This window comes from Podarcis cretensis, assembly GCF_951804945.1.
Source record: "Podarcis cretensis genome assembly, chromosome: 3".
Lineage (NCBI taxonomy): Eukaryota > Metazoa > Chordata > Lepidosauria > Squamata > Lacertidae > Podarcis > Podarcis cretensis.
In genome coordinates this window covers 24,588,559-24,603,509 of record NC_137172.1, presented here as the reverse complement: position 1 = coordinate 24,603,509, position 14,951 = coordinate 24,588,559, and positions in this window count along the sequence as shown.

The following is a 14,951-nucleotide window of genomic DNA, read 5'->3' as shown; positions in this document are numbered from 1 at the left end:
GTGTTTTTACTTTTGTCTAGGGCCTCACACGTCTTTGCTGTTTTCCCGGCTCACGAGTGGCCTTGCTGAAAAAGGTTTAGGATGCAAGCAGATGTGATGCTTTAGTGTGACCCAATGTGGGCTGATTTTCTTTAAAGTGGGGGCTGTGCTTCCAGTGGCCTTTAATGTGGGATGGGGTAAAAGCACAGCCTGAGATGCAACATCACACCCCTTTTCCAGCCCATGCTTTGCACTCCTTCCTCAGAATCTCTACTCCACAGTTGTTCTTGCTGCTGCTTGGAGTTCACCTCTGATTATGGAGCCCTGATGGGAGAGAAATGCTTTTGGGTGGGAAAATGTAGGCTGCATGAGAAAGGCCTCAGCCTCCCTTGCCTGCCCATGTTGAGCCTTAAATCTTCCTTCCGCATTGTAAGGAACTGAGAGTGACCTGACCACATGACATAATTTGCCACTGTAAAAGCTACTTTATCTCTCTGAAATAGATGCCTGAGGAAGGAACTTGTCTAACTGACTGTGTGCAGACAGTAGTTTGCTGGAGAATAAAGTGTATTGTACAAAAGTTGTTTCCTGTGATACTGTATGTTCATTTTCCCATATTGCTGTGGGGTCAGATTGTTTTAGTCTTTTGCAGTTCTTCAGATGCTTTTTGTGAAAGATGGAATAAACTCCCAGCAGCTTGACTGGCAGCCAGAATTTAGATACGATCATTGTGGATGTTTCTTGAGTAGTGCCCATGAGTATCTCACTGGCTGTGTTTGAACGTCACACCATAGTTTACATTTAACTAGTCAATATTTCTCCTCAAACCACAAGCAGAGAATAAACCGTACTGATTCTTTGGAGAGAAGCAAACCATGAGCCCGTGTTCATAAAGCACAAGAAACCAAGGCTTGTGGTTTGTTGCTCTCTACAGGGTGAAATAAAGCAGTGATGTTTGAGCAGAGTGTATTACCACACTTCTCATTTGTGTTAAGTCATACTTAAACATTAACTACAGTGGTACCTTGGGTTACAGACGCTTCAGGTTACAGACTCTGCTAACCCAGAAATAATTTTGCTTCACAATGAGAATAGAAATTGCTCCGGCAGTGCGCCAGCAGCGGGAGGCTCCATTAGTTAAAGTGGTGCTTCAGGTTAAGAACAGTTTCAGGTTAAGAACGGACCTCCGGAACGAATTAAGTACGTAACCAGAGGTACCACTGTATTTGGATTGTGTGACATGTAAGCAAGGCCTTCCTATCTCTCTGCTTCCACCCCAACAGATCTGGAGCAGCTACTAACACTTTAAAATTATTTAACTAGGAGGAATGAGTGCATACCCACATTTATGTACGTTGCCTTTTACAATCGAGCAAGAGGTCAGAATTAATGCAGCGTTAAATCTCAGCAGTGACCCCCTGCCATTAAAGAACACTTTAAAATTATTTTTCCGTTCTCTGAGGAACTTCACTGCTTGGGCCATTTGTCTGGCAAATAATCACGACTTGGGTCTCTGAGCAGGACTAGGGGAAGTGGGTGCAAATAGAATAGAATCTAAGTCTGCAGACTGTAGCTTCCTCACACTTCTCACTTCAGCCTCTAGTGAACAGGTCTTTCAGGTTTTGTATTTGCAGAAGTGCAACCTTTCTTGAAACATTTCTGCTTTTTGAATTATAATTGTGGGATGAGCAGTCTGTGCCCCCCCCCCAATGTTGTTGAACTCCAGCTCACATCAGTTTCAGCCAACTTGACCAGTCACCAGGGAGCTTCTGTTTTTATCACTTCTAATATGCTACTAATGATAAGCTACTAATAACTCTTGATCAGGGCAAAAATATTGCATTGGCGTTCATAGGAAGATAGTTCCATAGCTCCGGAGAAGCTTATCGCCTGCATAACCTTGGAATGTCCATGCAGAATTTCACCTTTTCTTTCCCTCCTCAATTTCCAACCATGTGATCAGTTTTAATCTCCACAGAGCCGAATTTCATAAATCAGCTTATCTTTTTATGTAAGAATTGGTCACAAATATAGCTTGTTCTTTTTTTACTTGGCAAGGTCCCAAGAACACATGTTGGCATTGGTCATACAGAAAGAGCACCAACCAGCTCCTGATCTTAAGGGACATGACCTTAGATGTGTCATGTAGTCCTGTTGAAACTGGAGACGTGCATAGCTAGTGCTAGCCTTAGTTAATGGTATGGACCCAGTATTTTAGCAAGGCATAACTGAGTGTACCCTTAGTTTACATGTTAACTCTCCTTCATACACACACAAAAGTCCTTGTGTTCAAACAAAGTTCAAGCAAACAAACAAAATATTGTATACCTGGTGTCAGACTACTGCTCTTTTCAGTAAAACATCATGTTTCTGTGTGCAGCACCAGCCTCATGCAGTCTGAAGTATTGCTGTCCAGACATGGGTATATGCCTTCATTATGAAGTAGGCCTGCTTGAGTGTAATGGGACTTAATTAAATGCATGCCATGCTTTTTAGGACTGCTGCCTTAGGTTGAGTTTATGCATTTTGTAAGGTCAGTTGCCTATTATTATTAATGGGGGTAGGGGGAAGAGGGGTAGAGCCACACTAAGTCAAAGTCTTTTGAGAAGCCAGACTTTTAAATTCTGGACCAATTATGTGATTGCTTTACTGGTGTTTTGTGATTCTGTAGAATTGCTTCCTTCCCATTTCCTCCCCAAGCTTCTACTCTTGCAGTAGTGAATTAAATTCAGGAACTTGAGTGAATGTTCTGCCGAACTACCCCCAGTGTGTGTATACTAAGTCCCAATCTAGGAAGACAAACCTAGGAAGGTTTATCTTCCTAAATTAGGAATCAGCAGTTGAACAGATTCTCATGTGTCTTGCAGAGTCTGCTTTCCTTCTCAAGCATCAAGAGTGTTCTGAAGTGGCTGGGGTGACCTGAGAGCCAGAAAGGCTCCTCTCCCCTGTTGAAATCCCATGCCAGCTGTAAACTCATAGGGTGGGATTAGGCAAATCACACTTCCCCACCTGCAATATTAAGATGATAATACTAGCTTACCATACATGATGACCTTAATTATAGTGACTGCATTTATTAGCTGTCTCTTTCAAATGGAGAGCCAAGGTAGGCTAAAGATTAATAAAAGAGAACCATTAAAACTCCTTTCTAGTTTAAAACTTGCCACCATATTGGAGAATTTTTGGCCAGTCTCCCTGTATTCTATTCTTGGGCAAGGTGCTTTAACCACATGATAAGTTATCAGTTCCATGTTTGGGATGATATACAGGTTAAATAGTTCCGTTATAAACATAACCCATTTTTAACATTGTGGTTTAATTGTTGTAGGCGAAGAATGGGTAATTAATATAGATGACTTGCAACTTGGGTGGGGGTTAGGTTCTGGGGATTGTGCGTAAAGCTGAAATTGCATATAGCTAGAACCACCCCGAAACTGCCCCTGCATGAAAACCCAGTGCAGAAAGAGCTTTTAAGATCTGTGCCTTACATGTGTTTAATTAGTACTGTTGTGGGTGGCCGGCAACCAAGTGGCTAAAGCTGTGATCATGCAAGTTAAATGCATGCAAGTTGTGTGTTGTTATTATTACTACTACTACTCTTACTACAATGTGAGACATGGTAGGAAGGTATTTCTGCTGATACTGAATCTTTATACTGAGATAGACGACTGGTCCATCTAGTTAGATATTGTCTATGCAGTGGCTCTGCAGGGTATTAGGCAGAAGTCTTCTAGCCTTACCTGGAAATGTTGAGGATTGAACTTGGAACCTTATGTACACAAAACAGGCCATTTCCCGCTGAGCTGTGGCCCTCCCTATTTAAATTTGTGCTGAATGAAATGGCATTCTTCTAGATTTGTTAGTTTGGGAGTGCTTCTGAGCTCTTCTTTGTCCTTGGGTGTTGACGTGACACATGTTCAGATGTACCTTTGGAAGTGTGGGCTGAGAAGGATGCAGCACCAAAAATAAAAGAGACAGCTTCTAAGTGGTACTGCAAAGTATCTTCAATAATAGACTTAACAAGACAATAAAGTAGTCACATTTCATATACAGTGGTACCTTGGTTTTCGAACAGCTTAGTTTCAAACAACTTGGAAATCGAACGCTGCAAACCCGGAAGTCACTGTTCTGGTTTGCGAACTTTGCTTCGGAAGCTCCTGAGCTTCCGTTTTGACTGTTGCGCTGCTAATTTGCACCCCTCCCCCCATTGTAATTGAAGCCTTCCATTTCTGACTGCAGTGTTCTGAGGTGATACTTGGTGCTTTTGTTTTTGCTATTTTTTGCAGTTTTTTTTGCGTGGCTTTTTTGTTTTTGTTTTTGTGACTTGTTCTTTGTTTTATGAGACTCTGACTTGTGACTTCGTTTTTGTGACTTGTTTTTGTGACTGGAACCCAGTTCAGCTACTGATTGATTGACTGATTGATTGTGTGACTGTGGAAATGGATAAAAGCCCCCCATCCAAATAATGACTATCATCAGTGCAGGTAAGTTTTTTTTTAATCATCTACATTATTGTCTTATTTTATAGTTCAGTACATAGATTATTGCTTTCATTTTATGGATCAGTGGTCTTGTTGAATAGTAAAATTCATGTCAAATAGCTGTTTTAGGGATTGTTTTTAAAAGTCTGGAACGGATTAATCCGTTTTGCATTACTTTCTATGGGAAAACATGCCTTGGTTTTGGAACGGACTTCTGTATGGATTAAGTTTGGGAACCAAGGTACCACTGTAAAGGATTTAGAACTTGCTCTCCAGGGAAGATTGGATGGCTGCTATACCATTAACAGTCTTTCTTTGTATTGTATAGACATTCCTTATTTAAGAAAACTTTGGTTACGTTTGCTAGCTGCCTTGAAGTCTTTCTGAAGAAAGATGGGATGAAAATGTGCTAACAGATAAACCCATAAAACACAGTTAATAGCTGAAAAAGTGAACATTCCTCCAAAAAGGAGATTCTTTACAATCTTTCGGAAGGAAAACATGTGTACACATGTACTGTATTAAAAGCTATAAGAGGGAAATCAATTTCAAAATACTCCCTCTTTGTCTGAGGTACACATAACACCACAATGTATAAATTCAGTTCTGCAGCCCTACACTAAAACCCATAACACTTTCATGTTGGGTTTTCTGGAAAATGTTACTTATTGAAATGATCTTGCGCGTGAGCCTAACCCTCTAGGTTTTAAAATGTTTATCCTGGCAGTTGGGGCATCTGCCTGAACCAAATCGGTGAACCATAATTAGCAGTGTGCTGCTTAAATCTGGCTCCCTGCCTGTTATTCCATCCAGTCTCAAATAATTTTCCTGGGCATTTTGAACCCTGTGATCAAGAAAGTACGCAGAATGAAATTATAATGGCTTCATTCCTTTTTCTTAATGTATTTTGCCTGCAGGTGACTCATGCAAAGATGATAGTTAATATTTATGAGCATCTTTATTCCAATGTTGAGGTTGATCAGCATATCAAAGAGCAATAGTATTCGGTCAACCCTTTAAATGCCGCCCTCCTACCTTCCTAGTATGCCTAAAGAAAATACATTTTAAACACACACACACACACAGGCAGAATATGCTTATTCAAGGTTATAAAATCACCGCTGAGTTACTTGTTCTTGTATGGAAATGATTTTTTAAGACCTTATCGCTCGTGTGAGTATTTCTTCCATTTGTAATTGTGCTATTGGTGCTTGTTGCTGTAAAGAGAGCCTACATGTGGCAAGCATTATCAGATCATGTCTTGTCCTTTACACAGAGCTCTGTTTCAATATGCCCATTTCTGAGTTGAAAATCTTCTGATCTAAGCCAAATTTTCTAAAATGAATTTTTTCTCATCGCAGAAGCTTTCATGGTGCTGTGAATGCAGGAAGCAATGGCCTTGCTCTGATCTGGCTTTATGTCACCATGTAGACAAGCTACAAAGGAGTGAGAACAATGATTCTTACCCTCACTCTGCTGCCAGGCAATAATGGAGAGGTATATTGCGCTGTGGGTTAAACCACAGAGCCTAGGACTTGCCGATCAGAAGGTTGGCAGTTCGAATCCCCGTGACGGGGTGAGCTCCCGTTGCTCGGTCCCAGCTCCTGCCAACCTAGCAGTTCGAAAGCACGTCAAAGTGCAAGTAGATAAATAGGTACCGCTCCTGCGGGAAGGTAAATGGCATTTCCGTGCACTGCTCTGATTCGCCAGAAGCAGTTTGTCATGCTGGCCACATGACCCAGAAGCTGTACGCCGGCTCCCTCGGCCAATAAAGTGAGATGAGCGCCGCAACTCCAGAGTTGGTCCCGCCTGGACCTAATGGTCAGGGGTCCCTTTACCTTTACTTTTATATTGCTGTCACCACTACTGGTAAGATGAGCTACTTAAAGAATTGGCCAAATTGGTGGAGAGCATTGTCTTCACAGTCTATGAAAGGACAGCATTGTTGGGGGTTTATTTTGACTAACCCTACAAACTGTTCAAACATACACAGCTATATTCTAGGTTAAGATCTGGCACATGTTGCAGATGTTTATACAACTAAAGCTCCCTATAAATAGCTAATGATTGGAATATTTTGCTTTTCCACATGTGCATGCTATTATTGTTGTTATTGTTTGTTTGTATTTTTCTCCTGCCCTTCTTCCATTGATCTGATGGCATCATACAGCTCCCTGCACCCCATTTTATTCTTGCAATAGCTCTGTGTGGTGGGTTAGGGGACTGACTCAAGATCACGCAGCGAGCTTTTACTATTAATTAGTCACCGCACAGTCTGTTAGCCACTATCCTGTACCAGCCGTGTTTGAAGCTTCCGTTGAATCTATCGAAACTTATTGCTAAAAATGTTGGGGGAAGTACCGTATTTTTTGCACCATAACACTCACTTTTTTCCTCCTAGAAAGTAAGGGGAAATGTCTGTGCGTGTTATGGAGCGAATGCCTGCGGGTGGCAGGGGGGATCTGCTGCAGTCGTGAGCAGAGGATCCATGGTTCCCCTTCCTTCCCTCCTCTGTGGTTACAAAGCATGGATCCACATGGATCCTCAGGATTTTTGCATTGGGCTACTCCAAACTCACTGTCAGATCACATGTCTGTGGCCACAGCATGAAGCACAAAAATCATATATCCACTATTTTGTTTAGAATATTTTTTTTCTTGTTTTCCTCCTCTAAAAACTATGTGCGTGTTATGGTCTGGTGCGTGTTATAGAGCGAAAAATACGGTATTTTGTGATACACTTGGGAACGGTTCTAGCCCTTTGGTATCTGCAGCACTACTTGTCCTTACAACTAAATATTGGTATCAGGGCATCAAAGGTGATTCTCTCCCTCCATCTTCTTATAGCAGTTACAGTCGTACCTTGGTTCTCAAATGCACTGGAACTCGTACGTTTTGGCTCCCAAACGATCAAAAACCGGAAGTGAGTGTTCCACTTTACGAACGTTCCTTTGTAAACCGAACGTCTGACAGGGCTTCCATGGCTTCTGAATAGCTGCAGGAGCTTCCTGCAGCCAATCAGAAGCCATGCTTTGGAAGTCAAACGTTTTGGAAGTCAAATGGACTTCTAGAACGGATTCCGTTTGACTTCCGAGGTACGACTGTACTTGGACTGCAAGCTTACCACATTTTAACAATGCTCTCTCTCTTCCTAATGGGCAGATGCCTAAATGTTTAGCTTTGACGTGTTAACAGAATGTTTGTGCAATAATAAGCATTCTGTATGCAGAAGAATCGTGTCCAGGGAAAATCCTGAACTGTGTTTGGATAGTTCTGTCTGCATGTAGAAACCTCTCTCACAGAAATATTGAATCTACTGTAGCTAATGTAAGGGCTTCATAAGCCAGGCATGCATAGCTATATGAGCATTCTTCTCTTGTAGCACTATAGGTCCTTCCTCCTATCTTTTTATGCATTCAGTTTCAATTTATTGTTGTGTAACTTTATTATACCTAGCTGGTACCTGCTAATAGTAATTGTATGGGCTTCCATGTTTTCTTAACGCCTTGGGAATCTTGTGTAAGTGCATTTGCTTAAATACCTTGCTGGGAAAGCTGCAAATTCTTCAAGCTAATTAGCTAGCTGAGAATAAATTGTCACAGCTATTGTGAGCATGTGTTTTCCCAGTGAAGTAAGCCTTTTTGCAGAGCCAGTTGCCTCATTAATAATTCCTCCTGTCATTGTTATCTGGATGTCAGAAACGTTATTGCAGATGGTGCCCTGACAGTGCAGGCAGAAATACCTTCATACCATGCCTCTTGCAGTTTGAAATATTTGACACAGCTGTCCTCTGAATTTGGACTTTCTAGTGGAAACTTGTGAGATCAAACAAATCCATTTCTACAGATAATTGCTGAAGAATTGTGCTTGAGATTAGAAGTAAAGAATTGTATGTAAGCCGTGGGAAACTGCTGAAGTCTTAGAGTGCTAGAAGGAGGGTATAAATGCATATGTTGCAAGCTAGATTTCACAGCTGAAGCCATTTATTTATTTTCTTTCATGGAATCTTAACCAACTCTGTAACTTATGCCCATTTTTGTAACCGCTTTGCGGAAATACAGTGGCGTAAGAATGGGAATGTCTTGGCACTATTGTGACGGAAAACTGCTTGCGACCCCCTTTAGCAAAATGTGTTGTACTGCTGTGGGCCAGGGGTTAGCAAGTTGGACTTTGAGCTTGAGAGAGCTGGGTTCAAATCTCAAATCTTCTCTGTGAATGCATGGTGTGGTGTTAGGAAATTTGCTTTGGTGTTGCATCAGAAAAATATATACAGCAGGTCACTCCTGCAAATATTCCTGCAAATATTATGTTAATTAGCAGATCTGGTTGTGAAACATGAGGTTGTGAGTACAATTATCAAATACAAATTCTTAGGTGCTAGCACAACCTTTTTAGGTTCCATAGATGAAAGACACACTTAGAGGACACATTATGTACATTTTATTTATTAAGAGAGTTCTATACTGTCCTTTACCAAAGATGATTATAGGGTGGTTTACAAAAAACTAAAGTAATATAAAGATACACACACATACACATTATGTAGAATAATTAAATAAAAAACAACAACCCAAGACAACTGCAAAGAGTTGGTGAAACGTGTGGTTTTTGAATGGGTCTCTGAAAGAATACAAAGTTGGGATGGGATCCATTTCAGTGGGGAGGTCATTTTACACGAAGGGAATGATCTCCTAGTCTTTTAAACTCATGATTAAAAGCTTGTTAATGGGGTTCTTCGCATCATGGGTAAAAAGATAAAAGTAGTCTTTATTTTTATTTCTTTATGAATGCTCAATATTTCATTAAGAGTTTCTGCCTGCTCAGTCCTGGGCTTGTGACCCATGCACTCTTTCTGTCCTTATTTTAAATACTACCTACAATATTATTTTAACAACTTGGAATTATGTGCGCCTTTCTAGTGCATCCAGCTAAATTGGCAGGCTTTCAACTATGTCCTGGGAACATGGGAGGTTGATGGCTTAGTTGGTTGAAGGAACGCTGTCAAGTACATTAAGCACAAAAAATCTGGCTTACCTTGAAGGGGATAACTTTTTGGATGGATTTATCCATCCTTCTGAGTAAGGACATGTGGATGAGAGAATAAATTTAAGTATTTGTCGAGCACCTAGAAAGTATGTCATAGAAGAGTGCAGATTTCTTTATTTGCTTTAAACGTTGTGCTTTCTTTCTGTAATGTACAACCTAGAGCACTAGCCCTGGAAACGCCCTGAAAGGTCTTCTCACAACCATTCTTGCAAGCCATCCCATGGGTGTGGAAGGCTGTAATCTCAAAGGGTAATGATCCTGTGCCGTATGGGAGGGGGAGATACAGTGAGGGGCTTTTTGTCTTCTGGGTTTCTGGGGGTTTTCCTGTTGTTATTCTGTCTCTCACAGCTGCAATAAACCTACCATTAAAATTATGGACTGGTCATTTCTTTGTCAGAGGGCAAACTGGCAAATTTAGCAGGGGATTAAATACTTCCCCCCCCTCATTGTACACAGTGTCTTTCTGACTCCTTGGGCAAATTCTATGAAACCACTTGCCTTAAGGGAAAACAGTTCTTAAGTATTCATGCTTTTATTAGTCTGTACCCTTTTATTTCTCCAATGCAAAGATAAGGAAATGCATGTCATACAGAATATATAACTTTTCTCTTCCCTTATAATGTACGGTATATATCTAGAAACAAAATTCCAAAGAAAGAGAGTTGAGCCAAGTAATATTCTGACTCCCACACGATGAACCTTGAACTACAAGGGTTCTTATGGATTTTGGAATGAAATGGGATTTTCTTGTCACCAGGAACCTTAGTTTAAGGAGCCCTGAACTGCTAACCATTTTTATTTCTTTCTTTCTGTTTGGAGCTGAATACAGCCCTTTTAAAAACAAATGAACTATGCACTGAATATGGATTTCAAGGCAGTAGAGAAACTGTGGGATGACATGAGGCTGCCACAAGGTTGAAAGGGGTCAGAACATCCACTTTGCTTAAGGGCAGGGTCATTTTTCAGTAAATTGTTTTGCAAATTTGTTACTTGCATTTATAGTTGGCCTTTCTCGTGCAGAACTGAAAGCAGCATGTGTGAGGTTCCAAGGTCATCTCTAGATAAGCGCTGATCAGATCCTGACATTTTTTTAGTATAAGCAAAGTCACTGTGTCACGCAACTGCCGAAACAGTTGCTGTGGTTAACATCTACATGTAGTTGTAGAGGCTTGTTACTAGTTTTCCTTAGGATAAGCATGCTACCTGTCAGTTCCAGTATTTCTGCTTTTAGCCTGAAAACATCTGAGTCTCCAACAATCTTGATAGCATTTGCTCCATAAGCCTGGGGGTTCTATCTCATCAGTGGCCATTATAATTTGTTTGAGTGCATTTTGGAGTTGAACACTTAATGAGCATCATGGTGGAATTGAACAGTATTGAAACATGCCCTTGAGATACATTTTTTCATCTGGTGGTGCTTCCGCCTCTTGGTTTTGTGACATTTGGAATGAAGGAAACTTGTTTGGGTAATGTTATATGCTCAGGGGGTTTTTTCAGCCGGAACTTAGTTCCAGCACCTCTCAAGTGGGCGCCATTGCCATTATAAGAGGACAAGGGAGGCGTTCATTGTAAGTTCCAGCACCTCATTTTCTAGAAAAATAGCACTGGTTATGCAGAGATGACATATATAAGGGCATGAATCTGACCACTAGACTCTGGGCTTCAGATGTTTGGGAGCTATGGGCCATTTTTAAAACAAAAAATCACCAAGGGCCTGTAGGAAAATTTACAATTCAAAGCCATATAGTTTCTGTCAACATGTGAGTAGCTTCAATTTTTCAAGAAGAGAGATATTCCCTTGCATTGCCATTGCCAGCTGTAAACATCTGCCTGAATGCAATATAATTTGTTTAGAGCTTTCCCCCTCTTACATTATGTAACATGGGTAATAAAACCATTTACCTGTCTTGTTTAAACTTGATGATATATCTTACGTAAATTGAATCTTTGTAGTTTTCCCACATTTAAATTAGAGCAGCTTCTTTAGGCTGTGTAGACACACCTACCACCTTGTAAAACGTTTTCCCCCCGTTGCTCGCGGTGAAAACGGAAATGAGTTTCAGAGCATATAATTTTGAAATTGGAGGAAAGTGTAGAAGTGGTTTTTAATACTGCTCCATTTTCAGGAACTTATTTGGAATATGTAATTTACTTGGTCAAGAACAAGATGGCTGGGCTGATTTCAGTAAGCCTAGTCTTCTTCCCTTCTTTGGCAATCACTCGTAGCCGAGTAAGTTTGCTTTCCATGAACACGGTCTTAACAGTCAGTCAGTAAGTGACTGTGGAGGCCAATTCTGGATCCACACATCCTTCCACAGTGGGGACGCCAGAGTTGATCACGACGAGGGTTTGCCAAATGTGCCTTCCTCTTAGCATGTTTCTCCCTTTTGTCCTGAGTTCAAGCAGCTTCAAAGTCCATGACACCTTTGGTAAAGGCTTTTCTCCAACTGGAGCGCTCACAGGCCAATGTTTCCCAATTGTCGGTGTTTATACTACTTTTTTTTTTTAAGATTTGCCTTGAGAGAGTCTTTAAACCTCTTTTGTTGACTACCAGCATTACACTTTCCATTTTTAAGTTTGGAAAACCGTAGTTGCTTTGGAAGACGATAATCAGGCATCCAAACAACATGATCAGTCCAATGAAGTTGATGTTGAAGAATCATTGCTTTGACAGGTGATCTTTGCTCCTTTCAATACACTGGCATTAGTTTGCCTGTCTTCTCAAGTGATGTGTACAATTTTTCAGAGACACTGTTGATGGAATCTTTCAAGGCGTTTGTAAGTGGTCCATGTTTCACAAGCATACAGTAAGGTTGGTAGTACAATAGCTTTGTAAACAAGCATTTTGTTTTCCCTGTGCATTTCCCCATCCTCAAACACTGCACCTCAATCAGGAGAAAGCTGCACTCGCAGAGCTGAGGCGAGTACCCGCATTTTTCGCTCTATAACACGCACCCGACCATAACACGCACGTAGTTTTTAGAGGAGGAAAATCCATAGGCATGCCAGCCGTAGGCATTCCCTCCATAACACGCACAGACATTTCCTCTTACTTTCTAGGAGGAAAAAAGTGAGTGTTATGGTGCAAAAAATACGGTAAGCCTAGTGAACAGCTAGTCACTAAGAAGGAGGAAAGAAAGCGAACTCAGATTTTGTATCATTTCCTTATGAGGGAAATGGCTCTTTCAAAGAATATAGGATGTCCAGTAATTGACCACTCCTCTATCTATCCACCCTCCTTGCTTGTGACACTAGTTTATGTAGAGCTGCTCTGATTTTTTTTTTAAAAAATAACAGTGTGCTTTCTAATAGTGTTTTGTTCCAGGTGATACAAACCAGATATTTTCAAGCGAAGCAGTAACGTTTTGCAAGTCTACCTAATTATATTTTCTTGCAGTATGTAATTGCTGGAAACCAGCATTTTGTATGAAACTCCTCAGACTTTCTTAGATTAGTCATTCCACCCCACTCCCCGAGTTGAAGTGATTGCTGTTAATATGGATAACATGTGACTTTGCCTATGCAGATATTCTGCTAATGTTCTCTGTATAAGAATGCCAACAGTGGTTAGCTTTTTTGTTTTTTGTTAATGAAGTGAGTTTTCAGCAGTAGAATATGTTTGGCATGCGCTTGTGCCAGAATGTGTGAAACTGAATTTTTTTTTGTTCTTTTAAAAAAGATGATTGCCTAGTTTCTTACATTAGTTAAGTGTTGGCAGGCAAGGACCCAGTAAGACAACTCTGTTTGAGGTAAAGAAGTTGTGTAGCTTTATGTGGATTAACCTGAAAATGGGAGTTGATACAGGTTTTTCTACTACGAAGAAGTGCTGCTTCCCTCTGCTCCCCTCTGTGCTGATTCCATATCAAATGCCAATTATCTCTTCTTATTTGTCCCTTCTATTATTCTTCAAGTAGGATTCTCTTCTCCACCCTCACTATGCCTTCTGCAGCACTGTGCATCTGTATCTGTTCAAATGTATTACTGCTTTATTTCATTTTTAAAGAAATAAACAAGATGGTGTTGTTTTTTTACTCTTTAAAATTGCTACAAGAAGGAATTCAGCTTTGTGACTTAAACAAATCTGGAAGAACAGGCTTTCTTCTTTACTAGATCTGGGGAGAAAATTCTGCTTTAGCCTAAAATGTTCTGAGCGCACTTCTACAGTGGGCTTAGTCCTGAACATTTGTATGGAAACTTTTATTAGCTATTTAAACACATTCAAAATAAATTTTAACGTGCCCCTAGCTGAAAGGGTTATGTCAACAATTAAAATATTCAAATATCTACATGGGGGCAGCTAACAATTTAAAAATTCATCAAGCTAGCATAATAAAATAGTTAAAAGAGATTAAAAAACAACGCCACCCAGGGTGGAATTATTGTATTTGCTTTTACGTAGAATTTAAAATCCAGGCCATTTCTAGCTGCTGCCTCCGCAGTTCAGCATTTTGAAGTGAAATTGGTAACTGCTGGAGTGCCTGTTTCTGCCATGTAAGCTGACAAACTTCAGTGGGAATTGGTTGGTACTTTGTATCTCTTTCAGACTAGAGCAGTGTGCCCTAGTTACATGTTAAATGGCTTTTTTCATTTTTTTAGGAGGTGAACTCTAGGCCATGGGAACACCAGAAGGTCTGTCAAGTGGTGACACTGCTACATGAGAGGAGAAGCGAATAGCCTCTATCACTCACACATACACGCAAGCACATGCATGCACACAAATGCACAGTCTCTTATTGATGTTTTTTGAGGGGAGGGTTTCATGGCAGCTCAGCTGCAGGCAGTACTCTCCACCCTCCACGCTATGGAAAGAAGCATTGCATTGCATTGTTGAAACACACAAAGGGTAGACAACTGCAGTATAAAATAACACTTTCTTTTTAGTTGGGTGGTGTGATGAGCACAATAACTGGATCAGTTATATTTGTCATGCCTTTGCTTTCCATTGTGGATGCTTGGGATATGTGTGGCAAGGCTGGTAACTTCATTTTATTTCTAAAGCATTTAATGCTTTAATCTCCTTTAACAGATCTAATTGATTTAATACATTTAATATATTGCAAAGCCTCAGTGGCGCTTACATTTCAGTTTAACAAACAGAATCTTTCCCCTAGGAAGAAGAGTGGTTAAGAGCGGTAGTCTCGTAATCTGGTGAACCGGGTTCGCTTCCCCACTCCTCCACATGCAGCTGCTGGGTGACCTTGGGCTAGTCACACTTCTCTGAGGTCTCTCAGCCTCACTCACCTCACAGAGTGTTTGTTGTGGGGGAGGAAGGGAAAGGAGATTGTTAGCTGCTTTGAGACTCCTTAAGGGGAGTGAAAGGCAGGATATCAAGTCCAAACTCTTATTCATCATCCTGTTGTAGGGAGCATCAGGAGCTGTCATTGTCACCTGTCCAGGTGCTTTGCCCAGGCCTGACCCTCAGTAATGTATTTCCAAGGCAGAAAGC